The sequence below is a fragment of the Oncorhynchus tshawytscha genome, linkage group LG04 (assembly GCF_018296145.1).
Source record: "Oncorhynchus tshawytscha isolate Ot180627B linkage group LG04, Otsh_v2.0, whole genome shotgun sequence".
In the NCBI taxonomy this organism is placed as follows: domain Eukaryota; kingdom Metazoa; phylum Chordata; class Actinopteri; order Salmoniformes; family Salmonidae; genus Oncorhynchus; species Oncorhynchus tshawytscha.
This window is the reverse complement of record NC_056432.1, coordinates 61,182,708-61,195,062: the sequence shown is the minus strand read 5'-3', so window position 1 is coordinate 61,195,062 and position 12,355 is coordinate 61,182,708. Positions and strand designations below refer to the sequence as shown.

The 12,355-nt window shown below is 44.4% G+C and overlaps 1 protein-coding gene across 5 annotated transcripts in view; it reads left to right on the top strand.

Moving 5' to 3' along the window:
• LOC112235736 (SH2 domain-containing adapter protein F-like) overlaps positions 1-12,355 on the top strand; it is a 111,811-nt gene that overhangs the window by 38,539 nt on the left and 60,917 nt on the right. The gene's annotated exons all lie outside the window — the stretch shown is intronic.

The following is a 12,355-nucleotide window of genomic DNA, read 5'->3' as shown; positions in this document are numbered from 1 at the left end:
CACACATAATGTAACAATCTATTGCTGACAGTACCACTCATTGAACATAAATGACACGCACACATATGTGTATGTCTCATTGGTCTTATATCTCTGTCCTCCTGAAGCGACAAGCCACCAGTCATACTAGTAAGGCAATGACATGCTGAGCATTCTGCTAGCTAATGAATCAGCTCAGTGAAAGCCTACTGTGTGAGTGCAGAGGAGATTACAACTCTACTGGAGCTGTATACTTCAATGACTAGGAGCAGTTGGGCAATAAGCAGTGACTCATAGCATCATGCACAGTGTGTGTATTAGTAATTCGTGGCCTTTGTCCCCTCATTGCGTTTTCCATCAGAAATAATTAAATGTTGGAAAGTTTGACTGACTTCTGAAGGCTAAATAACAATTCAGTTGAGTGTATCCTCGCTGTTAGTGTGTGGGTGCCGTGGGGTTTGGTTCAGTCTCTCTCTCTCTCTACCAGTTTTCTCCATCTATCTGTGTCCTTATTCCGCTGTGTTTTTATCTTCGGAGGACACCTCTTTTCTTTAGTTTTTACTGTTTTTCATCTACATATACACACATTTTACATAAAGATTTCATGTACATGGCACCTCTATATACAGCAATCACATAGCGATAATACATTACTGAACATGAGCTCTTTAATCCCAGCCACTCTCAGCCCATCCCACCGATCACCATAGACCACCCTCACTTGGTTTCCATGTGCCATATACAGTCGTTGCCAAACGTTTTGAGAATGACACAAATATAAATGTTCAAAGTCTGCTGCCTCAGTTTGTATGATGGCAATTTGCATATACTCCAGAATGTTATGAAGAGTGATCAGATGAATTTCAATTAATTGCAAAGTCCCACATGCAAATGAACTGAATGCCAAAAAAACATTTCCACTGCATTTCAGCCCTGCCACAAAAGGACCAGCTGACATGTCAGTGATTCTCTCGTTAACACAGGTGTGAGTGTTGACGAGGACAAGGCGAGATCACTCCGTCATGCTGATTGAGTTTGAATGAGAGACTGGAAGATTCAAAAGGAAGGTGGTGCTTGGAATCATTGTTCTTCCTCTGTCAATCATGGTTACCTGCAAGGAAACACATGCCGTCATCATTGCTTTGCACAAAAAGGGCTTCACAGGCAAGGATATTTCTGCCAGTAAGATTGCATCTAAATCAACCATTTATCGGATCATCAAGAACCTCAGGGAGAGCAGTTACATTTTTGTGAAGAAGGCTTCAGGGCGCCCAAGACAGTCCAGCAAGCGCCAGGACCATCTCTTAAGGTTGATTAAGCTGCGAGATCGGGGCACCACCCGTACAGAGCTTGCTCAGGAATGGCAGCAGACAGTTGTAAATGCATCTGCACGCACATTGAGGTGAAGACTTTTGGAGGTTAGCTTGGTGTCAAGAAAGGCAGCAAAGAAGCCACTTCTCTCCAGGAAAAACATCAGGGACAGACTGATATTCTGCAAAAGGTACAGGGATTGGACTGCTGAGGACTGGGGTAAAGTCATTTTCTCTGATGAATCCCCTTTCCGATTGTTTGGGGCATCCGTAAAAAAGCTTGTCCGGAGAAGACAAGGTGAGCGCTACCATCAGTCCTGTGTCATGCCAACGGTAAAGCATCCTGAGACCATGTGTGGGGTTGCTTCTCAGCCAAGGGATTTTGCTTAAGAACACAGCCATGAATAAAGAATGACACCAACACATCCTTCTAGAGCAACTTCTTCCAACCATTCAGGAACAGTTTGGTGACAAACAATGCCTTTTCCAGCATGATGGAGCACCTTGCCATGAGGCAAAAGTGATAACGAAGTGGCTCGTTGAACAAAACATCAATATTTTGGGTCCATGGCCAGGAAACTCCCCAGACCTTAATCACATTGAGAACTTGTGGTCAATCCTCAAGACGTGGGTGGACAAACAAAAACCCACAATTTCTGACAAACTCCAAGCATTGATTATGCAAGAATGGGCTGCAATCAGTCAGAACGTGGCCCAGAAGTTAATTGACAGCATGCCAGGGCGGATTGCAGAGGTCTTGACAAAGAAGGGTCCACACTGCAAATATTCACTCTTTGCATCAACTTTATGTAATTGTCAATAAAAGCCTTTAACACATATGAAGTGCTTGTAATTATACTTCAGTATTCCATAGTAACATCTGACAAAAATATCTAAAGACACTTCAGCAGACTTTGTGACAAATATTCATTTTCATTCTCAAAACCTTTGGCCACGACTGTATTTTTCAACTGTGCTGTGATGTTTTACATTCCTTTGGAACCTTTCTAATTGCATAATATCCACAGATTGTGAGCTAAAGATGAAAACCTTTCCTACGAGTGTTTATATTACTGCTTGATTGACTATGGCTTTCCAAATCGTCCAACGCTACTATTTTTAAGGTTCATTTAAAGTTCATCTTTGCTGAACCTGTGACCAGGAACAAGCTACATAGGGGCAATACCAGAATAAATGATCTAGTGATTCTCTTTGCAATAAAATCTACAGAGCTGAAATTGTTCTATGCCCCATATATATATATATATATATACCGTTGGTGGCAAGAACTTTCTATAATTAAAATAGAAAAACTCAAAATGTTGAATCCCGTGTTGTTTTTGTCAGTTCGTATGCTATGTGCCGTGAAATTGGCACATCGAACATCTCTTCCCATTTATTTTGCAACCTGTATGGCGCATCAGTCTTTTTTTCTCCTCAAATGAAACGGACATTTTTTTCCAATTTGTGCCAATCCTTTTCAGCCAATTTGTATATTTTTTAATATATGGTAGATAAACACGTTCCCTACCTTCTCCCTCTTCCACTTGCCTCCTCCATTTTTGTGGTAATGCTGCAATCACTTGGTTGTAACTTTGGATTGAGCAGACATTCCCAAATATTTTCGATAGCTGCATATGTGACATGTTTTTCATATTTTTTTTCTTTTTTCGTACTGGTCCCCCGTGGAAATTGAACCCACAACTCTGGTGTGGCAAGCGCCATGCTCTACCAACTGAGCCACACTGGACCACCCCATAATATTAACAATAATATTGGTTGTAATATTTGTTCGACCTTTTCTGGAGGATAAAATTGAAATTGTAACCAGCTTTCAATGGCTTGTTTAAGAAAGGGCTATACTTTAAACAACGTTTTATTTTCAATTAGTCGGAAATGAGATGTCATCTGTATAAAGGCAAAACGTCCATTTTTTAAAAAAGGATGACCCTTTCTTAAACCCAAAATGGTTCTCCAGTAGATTAAGTATAATTGATGTATGAGTGAAGCTTTTAGTGAGATATTTAATGCTTTAATATTTATAAAATGTAGCCCCCCCAAACTCATAGGCAGCACAATAAGTAAGTTATCTGTCAGGACCAAAGAGTTAATCATTGTGATTTTTCTGTATTTTACCTCTTCATGGTTGCAGAGTCTTATTTATTTTTGCGAACTTTCTATTGAAATTGGTTGTTGTAAATTCATATTGAGATATGAATACCAAGTATGTCTACATCACCATACGCCCATTTTATTGGTAAACTACAAGGTATTGTAAACATGTTTTTATTTTATTTTTACGATCCAGTAGGTAATATGGTACACTTGTCATAATTAGGTTTTAGTCCAGAGAGGCTAGAAAAGTGATCAAGATGTTCAATGAGACTGTGTGCAGGGATCCAGATTGTGGACTTAACAAAAAAAAACTGGAGTCTTCAGCATACATTGACACTTTTTTGTTTCTAACCCTCTGATGTTCTGGTTGTATCTAATTTTAATAGCTAGAATTTCGATGGCCATAATAAATTGATATGGAGACAATGGACAGCGTTCTTTTACTCTTAAAAGCTCTACTTTCCGAGAAGTAAACATTTACTACTTTGCACCTGGTTTGCTGTACATAACTTTAACCCATTGTATAAGAGATTCACCGAAATTAAAGTAATTCTAGTCCTATTTTATCAAATATCTTTTCAAAATCTGCTATGATGACCAGGTCTGGTATCTTTGATAATTTAATGTTCAATTGTTTCAAGTAATTGTCGTATATTATCTCCAATATATCATCCATGTAAAAAACCTGTCTGAGCAGGATGAACAATATCTAGTCATCTATGTGCTATGCATTTCGCGGGGATTTTCGCATCGCAACATTGAAGTGTAAGAGTGTATTTCCACACTGAAAAGATTTTAATTGCCTCAAGAAGTTCCTCCTCTAAGTTGGCCTTCACACAGGTCTATTCTGTATGTTTTGTTCATTTTACATTTATTATACTAGGAAATAAATCCTTGCAGTTAACATCATTCAGTGGAGATGGAGGAGACTGAAAAGAAAACGGATACTTCAAATATTTTGCTCCCTCTTTCAAAATATAATTTGGTGAATCATGGATGAGTTTCTGTCGTCCAATCTTTTTGGTAGCATTTCTATGTTGAAGATTCGAGACAAATGTAGTGCATTTTTCAAAATGTTCCATCCAAGTCGCTTTATTTTTGTAATAAATTACACTTGATCGTTCTTGAATAAGTTCCTCCAATCCTTTTTGTTTTTCCTCTAACCTATTTTGTGCCTCTAGTACAGTTTCCATTACCATCTACCTGCACTGTTATTTCCTCTTTCCTTTATGTCTTCTCTTTTGACCTAAACTCCTTTGGTTAATGGTGAGTATTGTATTGAATGGCCTCTAAACGTACATTTAAACCTGTCCCGTACAACAAGGAGATCTGCTGTACCTATGTATTATTTGATCTTAGTTAAGAACAAATTGTCATCCAGTAGGCTTTGATAAAATTTCCAATATCCCCGTCCACGTGAAAATTCTGTGAGTTATTTGGAGGCAAATTAGATGGTGGTCTGATCGTATTCTGTCTCCTATTAATACTTTTTAAACTTAACTTTTGATGCCAGCAAGAATGAGACCAGGAAGTAGTCAAGTAGTCATTCCGCTGTGTTTTGCAAACATCTTATCAATCAATAGCTGTGGAGTGAGTCTGCATGCCGGGCCGTGCGGCGTGGTGAGGTGCAGGCTGCCTGGGCCTGGCTGGTGGGGCTGATCTGTAATTGCTTTCTGCACAGCGACTGTTAATTGTATATGGTGTGACAGAGGGGGTCATTAGGGGACAGGAGCAGAGAGAGGGCACCAAAACTCTGTCACCACTAGACCAGAACATGGAGGGAGGGAGGGAGGGAGGGGAGGGAGGGAGGGAGAAATAACTGCAGTAACAGAGGAGAGTGGTTATCAAGCCATGCAAACAATGCATTTGCCCCTACTGGGCACCGGTGTGTGTTTTTAAAAAAATGGCTAGTACTGAGAGAAAGAGACACATGAAGGTTGGAGAGCGAGACATAGCCACGGGGAGCAGCATAAGTTATTAATGTAAAGATCTCCTGCTGGTTGGAATCTAATAAACTGCATATGATTTGACTGTCTGAGAGACTGGTTGTCTGGATAAGGGAGGGAGGAGAGACTCCCAGGTCACGTGGTTCCAGGCCCCTTTCTGGGTAATTGACTCATGCACAGTATTGACTTTCTGGTTGAAGTGATTAAGGATGCCCTGCCCAGACTGGAGCCCAGTGTCAGCCTCCTGGAGGTGGGCTGGGGACCTCACAGAGCGACCTGCCCTGGATGAACCTGTTCTTGGCCACCGCCAACACTGGCCACACATCAGTCAAACCAGGGAAATGTCACTGGCCATATTGATTCTGTGGGAGCAGGTCATGGTTAGGGCTCTCTCTCTGTCCATCTTCTACTGTTCTTGTCTGATAGTGACGGGAATGACTGGTGACTGGACTGTCATGGTGGATGTGGAAGGCTGTAGCCTAGCTTCTCCCTCCTTGAGTGAGGGGGGTGGAGAGAGTCTGGGTGTTAGTGACTGAGTGCGAAAGCTGGTTTCCCCCTAGGAGCCCTCTGTCTTTTGGATCCTCTGCTCTCCCTGTACCCCCACCCAGGGGGCTGGCAGCAGACCCAGACCACCGTGGTGCTGCGGAGCCTTCCAGACTCAGGCAGATAATAACTTCTGACAGGCTTTCTAAAAAGAGACTGTATTGATTTTTACGAGAGAGAGAGAGAGAGAGAGAGAGAGAGAGACAAAACTGTCTACCACCCTCCGGATGTGAGCACTCCACATGTTGAAAACATGGTTCAGGTTGACATCGTGTATGTGTTTGGCCGTGTGAAATCAGAGAAACGGTGTCTATTGGCTGAGTCATCGAGTGAATGGACATGGGACCTCGCCACTTAAGCTGGCAGCTGAGCAAGCAGGACTGCGCACACAAACACAATGAAGAGTCCTGGAACAGGATGAACATGAAGCCATTCTGCTCTGCATTAACGTCGGAGCGTATTTGCGTTGAGCAGCACTGTCAGACTGGATTATATTTGGCCGTGAGCGGAGTAGACAGTGGCCGTCTTGGCAAGCACACAAAACTCTGGGGAATTGATAGGAACACAAGTGGAGGCTGGACGTTAAATATCACAGCAGCTGAACTGGGGACATCTCCACTATGTGCTCTCAGTGATAGCAGAGGAATATCACGCCTATGGCTGACTGCTTTACACTGAAGTGACCACTGTTAGCAGGAGCCGACAGACAGGCAGTTGATAGTCTACTGGGGGGAGGGGGGGTGCAGTAGGACTTTAAGCTTGTGTGCGTTTAATATGCTGTATGTGTTTCTGCATGTGTTGGCAGTCTTTTTTTGTATTCAAATTATATGTAGGCATTGTGCTGGCAGTGTGTTGCGGTATGCTGCCATGCATGTATGTGTTGCCAGGATTTTCCTTGACTCTGTGAGATGTTGGCCATTGCTACAGTACAGAGTACTATCTGGTTCTCCTATAATATGGGTGCCTGGTAAAGATAAAGAACTTTCTGTTCATTAGACTTGCAATAAAAAGGTAATCGTCAAGTCATTTAATGATTGACTCACTTGTTTACTCAATGCAGTGTCACTTCATACTTAAATGATCCACAGTCTTCTGTATAGACACTGGTAGTGATAGCAGCTCCTACACTGACAGCTTGACTAGTTTTTTTTATTACAGTTTGAAGTGAAGGTTAATAAAAATTTTAAAAAACATGTTTATATTCAACAATTCTATTCTCAACGTTTTGAGCCACTAGAGAGTAAAACATTTAGTTGAATAGACCATTTATAAAATTGAATGATTATCTTGTTAATGTCCAGAGGTCCACACATTCTTAAACTCTGTCTGTCTGTCTGTCTGTCTGTCTGTCTGTCTCGGTCGGTCGGTCGGTCGCACCCCCCCAGCCCTAGCTAACCCACGCAGGGCCACAGATGTCTAGGCAGTCGCAGTGTGCACCCAGCCTCCCAGTTCCCCCAGTACTCCATCAGCAGGCCCACATGTCACTACTGTCACCAGGCCTTGCGACACCATCAACACCTCCCAGGGGCTCACCTGCGGGCTGCCAGGGTCGTGTTCCTTAGGGCACACTGTAGCAAAACGTTTTGCAACGGAAAATAAAAGTGTTTAGGTATTCCTTCACTAGGAACATTCCCTCGCTGGGGTCGCCCCAGGGTCGTGTGGAGCCGGACTGTGTGGTCCGGTCGGGAGTTAGAATTCAGGATGACCACTGCCGGAGCCCTAGCCTGGCTGGAGCATATGGTCCCTGTGGTCGTCTGAAGTGAATGAGTTACCTCCTGAATGGTGCCGCCACAAAGAAGCCTTTGTTGGTCATGTGTGCTGTAGGGGTGGAGCAGTAGCCCTCTGGTAGCCCAGGCCTGGTCACTCAGTGGGCAGTGTGGAGGAGAGCTGGAGCCAACAGCTGGCCTATTCAGAACAGACTGTCCGCCTGCATGAAGCTCTCTTCTCCCATCAGCCACCCCCGCCCCTCACACAGAGGCATGGAGACTTAACCCAGCGTCCCCTTCCCTTTCCTCCGCCTGCTTGTCCCAAGGCTACTCCCCAGCTTGGAGAGATGGAACAGAGAGAAGCAGTGGGAGAGGGAAAGACACACAGTCAACAAAGTCCTCACACTGGATAAGATGACAGAACATACCTCAATATCTAGAACCACAAACTTTTTTGTTTTTGTTTTGACTGAAAGGTTTTTCAAGTTTGTCTGAGTTTATGAATGTCTGATTGCGTACTGGACTTCTCAGAAGTTATCAGAGGAAACTTTAAGAGGACAATCCGTCAGCATCTGGTGTGGTTTATTGAGGGGGGAGGGTGTGTGGTAGTTAAAGATCCCTTTTAAAAGCACTAGTGAAACGGGAGGGAGGGCTAATGTGATTAGTGTGTTCAGACTAGGGAAGAGATTGAGGGGCTGGGCCGCCGCTCCTCTTTCATATGCTTTTGTAAATACGATTACAGCATCTGGACAAGAACTGTGTGTGTGTGTGTGTGTGTGTGTGTGTGTGTGCGGTTTACTTTCGTAGATCTACGTGTGTTTGTTTTTTGGGGCAGCAGACTCTTTTCATTTCATTACACCCAGAGAGGAAGTCTGTCTTGTGTAGTGCATATCCTCTTGGGGAGCCAGAGTAGCTTGCCAAGCCGCTGTTTTTGACTGTAGCTAGCAACGACATTTGAATTTCTGTATATAGTGTTTTATTTCTGTTTACAAATACTAGCTAGCTAGCTGGCTACATGTCAGGCTAATCTGGTTTTATATTCTTTACAACACAACTTTTTTTTGCAACAGAAGCAGAAACAAACATGTCTCTTTATGAAAGGCAATTGCTGGAGTTGGAGTTAAACTGCTCTTACTACTGAGGAGGAGAAGGGGGGGAGATGAGAAAATGAAAGCGTGAATTCACTGAACACTACAAGAGGGGACAATGGAGAAGACACGTGTCTTGTCCGACCTATGTGACGCATTGACGAGGATTTTCAATACTTCTGGATGACTGTTGCCAGATTTGACGACTTGCTTCAACGGCTTTCCCCTCACAATCTCGCACGAGAGAACTCGAAGCTCACCTCTAATTGCTGCAGGAAGGCTGTCTGTGACCCTTCGGTTTTTGGCGAGTGGCAGACGCCGCAAAGTATCGCTGTAAGTTATAAGCACGGAATCTTGACAGTTTGTGCCATCGTCACAGAAGTATGCCACTCTAAATGTAATGTCACGGTGGAGGATTTCGTTGCTTATTCCTCCGTGGCAAAATGGGCTTCAACGTGGGAGCAAGTTCGGCTCCCAACTCATTGTAGTCCAGCTGCTGCTACCAAGGACAGCGTGCTTGCTGGGGAACCCATATTTGGGGTGAGACAGGGCTCTGTGTAGAGGACTCACTGGAGAGTGGACGGAGCACTGATCGATGGTCCTGCGAAAGTACATCATCGTGTCACTGACAAACGGGAGACATTGATCAGCAGGAATAAACACCGTCCGTGGTACCATGATGTCGTGGACAGCCTGTACTGGACACAGCTGCTATTTTTAACTTCTGCTGTTTCTTTAAGTCATCCATCTGTTACACAATGTCAGTTTCCAAAGGATCCTCAGCTGTCTTCCTCTTCCAGCCATTGGAATTAGGTGTTGGTAAGAGGGGCCGGGGAGGTGATGAACCAGGCCCGGGAGAGTGATGATGAACCAAGGGGCAAATAACCACCTGTAGATCGGCCCCCAGGGCTCAGATCTGTCTCGGGGCTGTCCAAAACAGTTGTTTTGAGTGCTTTACTCAAAACAACTGATTTCACAAACATCTCAGTCTAATTAGCACACCCACACCACAGCGCCTGTTTTCAGATGTTTGAACCTACCCGGCTAATCATTAGAACAACACTTGCACTGAATATGTCCCACTCACAATGTTCTAACTACACCTGTGAACAGGATCACACACACCGTGCAAGGACTCGGCTGCATCACGAGTACGTACCGCATCTGGCAAATGATTGGTGTCGGTCTGACGATGTTTTGCGCAAACATGAAGCCAATCCAGTTGTCGGACAATCGCGTTTTACAAGGAGCCGCCCCTATTGTGACGACAAACGACATTTCAACACAGCGCTTCGCTCCATTGGCCCTGTTTGCTTATTCTGTGTTGACCCCTTTTAATGTACATTGTCCTACCTCATCTCCAGTCCTGTCCCTAACATACCAGAGTACACTCAGCAGCTCACAGAGCCACGGTGGTGCATTGAGCCATGTTGCGATGGGGTCTGGAGAGAGGATTTCAGGCAGGCTGCAGACCCCTGAGGGGTCCACTGAACGGCCACGGGTCGGATCCACTCGAGGCTCACAGCGCCTCCTCATTAAGGACCCGTTCTATAGACTACAGCAAGGCCCAAACACAGTAAGCTGTCTGATTGCCCCAAGTGGGTTATTTCCTGGTCTGAGTAGTGTGTGTGATCAGCGTTACTGCTACTACTGCTACTGCTACTGAGTCATTAGCATGACAATAAGCTCTCAGCCCATGTTAGCATTGCTCCTCAGAGAGCCTGTAAATTATTAAAATCATAAAGAACAAACACCATTGGCCAGGACATTAACACCATTGTGCTGTTCAGTGTGAGTAAGCACGCTGGGAGATTGGCTAGAAGGTTACAGCCACATCAGGATAGGGCTTATAGCAGCTCTGTGGGGGAGGACTTTGGGAGGGTTTGGGTGGGAAGGGGATTTGATGAGTATTGATACGTTGTGAAATCGTCATTCACAGCTCTGCACAAATTCTACTCAATAACTTCACTTAAAGCCGTTTCAAAGATAGGACCTGTATAATCAGGATTAGCAGAACATGACATGTATATCTCAAAATCCTGTAGCTTGGAGTTGCAGGAGAATACAGCACGTATTGTATCATTAATGCATGTCTAGGAAATGGAGAGGTTCTTTACAGAACGTTACACTCCCTCCACCACCTTCCTATTAGTTGAAACACACAGAATACTTAGAAGCTTGTTCTCTCTGGCAACAGCAACTCCTGCTTGCTCTCCCGCTAGACTAGAGATATTTATGGAGGTAGGGATTATGCCGAATATCGCAGGCTAACAGTAGAGACAATGTGTCTGTGTCTGTGTGTGTAGAGGGATTAGGCAGCCACTGTACTGCAGCCAACCCACAGTGACATGTCTATGTCTCAGTTCTATGGCACTACTGTTCTTGGAAGGTTCAGGCATGACTCCCTTCTAAGACATTTCAGGTTGGGGCAGTTACTCTTTTCAGTTTATCATTGCGGTAACTGGAACTTGTTTTTGATATCGATATATCTACATCTATTTTGGAGTTCAACAAAGAGGGTTGCCCGTATTTGTTAGTGCAGACATGTCTAGGTTATAGTCCCTTACCAATCTAAGGAACATGCAAAAGCATTGGAGAGTACTGTAATTGGACTCTCTGGGATGTGAATGATGATGTGCCACACTGTAACAAACCACCACTCTTGTCTCCAGCCTTCAGCCTCAAGCCTGTATAAGGCTGGATGACCTATTTTAAGCCGAGGCTGTGTATTTTGAGGATGGGGATGGGAGGGGGTGGAAGAAGAGGGTTTGTCTACATTCAGCCACTGCAGTATATTTGCAGACCTATTGGCTCTCCTTTGTTCTGTATTTCCACTCTAGCCTCCCTGGAGAGCTCAATATTGTCCTATATTTATCAACGTGTTCTCTGCGTTTTCCAGCCGTGGCCAACTTTTATCTCACTCACATCTCCCCGTCTGGCCTCCGTAGCCGTGAGGAGATGGAAAGTGTGACTGTTGCAAGGGATCCACCTGAGTGGCCATTGTAATGCATGGGGCTGTGACGTCAGGTGGGCAGAGCGTTTATTAACCAGCTGAATGGCACCATTACTGGGCTGTGTGAAGGCGTGAGGCCAGGCGACTGTGTCCCTGTGTCAGTGAGCGTGTCAATAGAGGCTGAAGGCACAGGCGGGTAGAGGCAGAGGCCCCCGCCCCCCTCGGTTTCCTGATTAAGAAAGCACACTCACAAAGTCAGACGGAGCCAGACGCATCTAAGGACTAGCCCTCCCTCCCTCCCACACACTCTCTTTTCATTCCTCTCCATTTATCTCTCGCTCTGACTGTCTCTCTGTCTCTTTGTCTGTCTCTCTCTCTGTCTGTGTGTCTATGTGCCACGTATCTTCCCTGTTCTTGTGATTACATAAGCACTAGACCTCTTCTGGCAAGTGGTAGTTTAATTGAAAAGGAGATCCGGGGTGAAAGCTCCCATTTCTGGGTCCCTGTTCTGTGAAAGCAGGGAAATGTACCAGCGGAAAGAGAACTAAATGTACAGGGAAGGTCAGGTTCTAAATAGGTCAGGTTCTTAAAACAATGTGAAAGAGGAGAGTTTGACGTACAGCCTGTCTCTAAAGTCCCTGTAATGATTCTGGCGAGGTACTTCTTTTCAACCTTAACAGAGTTACATTGCCAGAGGCGCTTTATGTGGACCTGA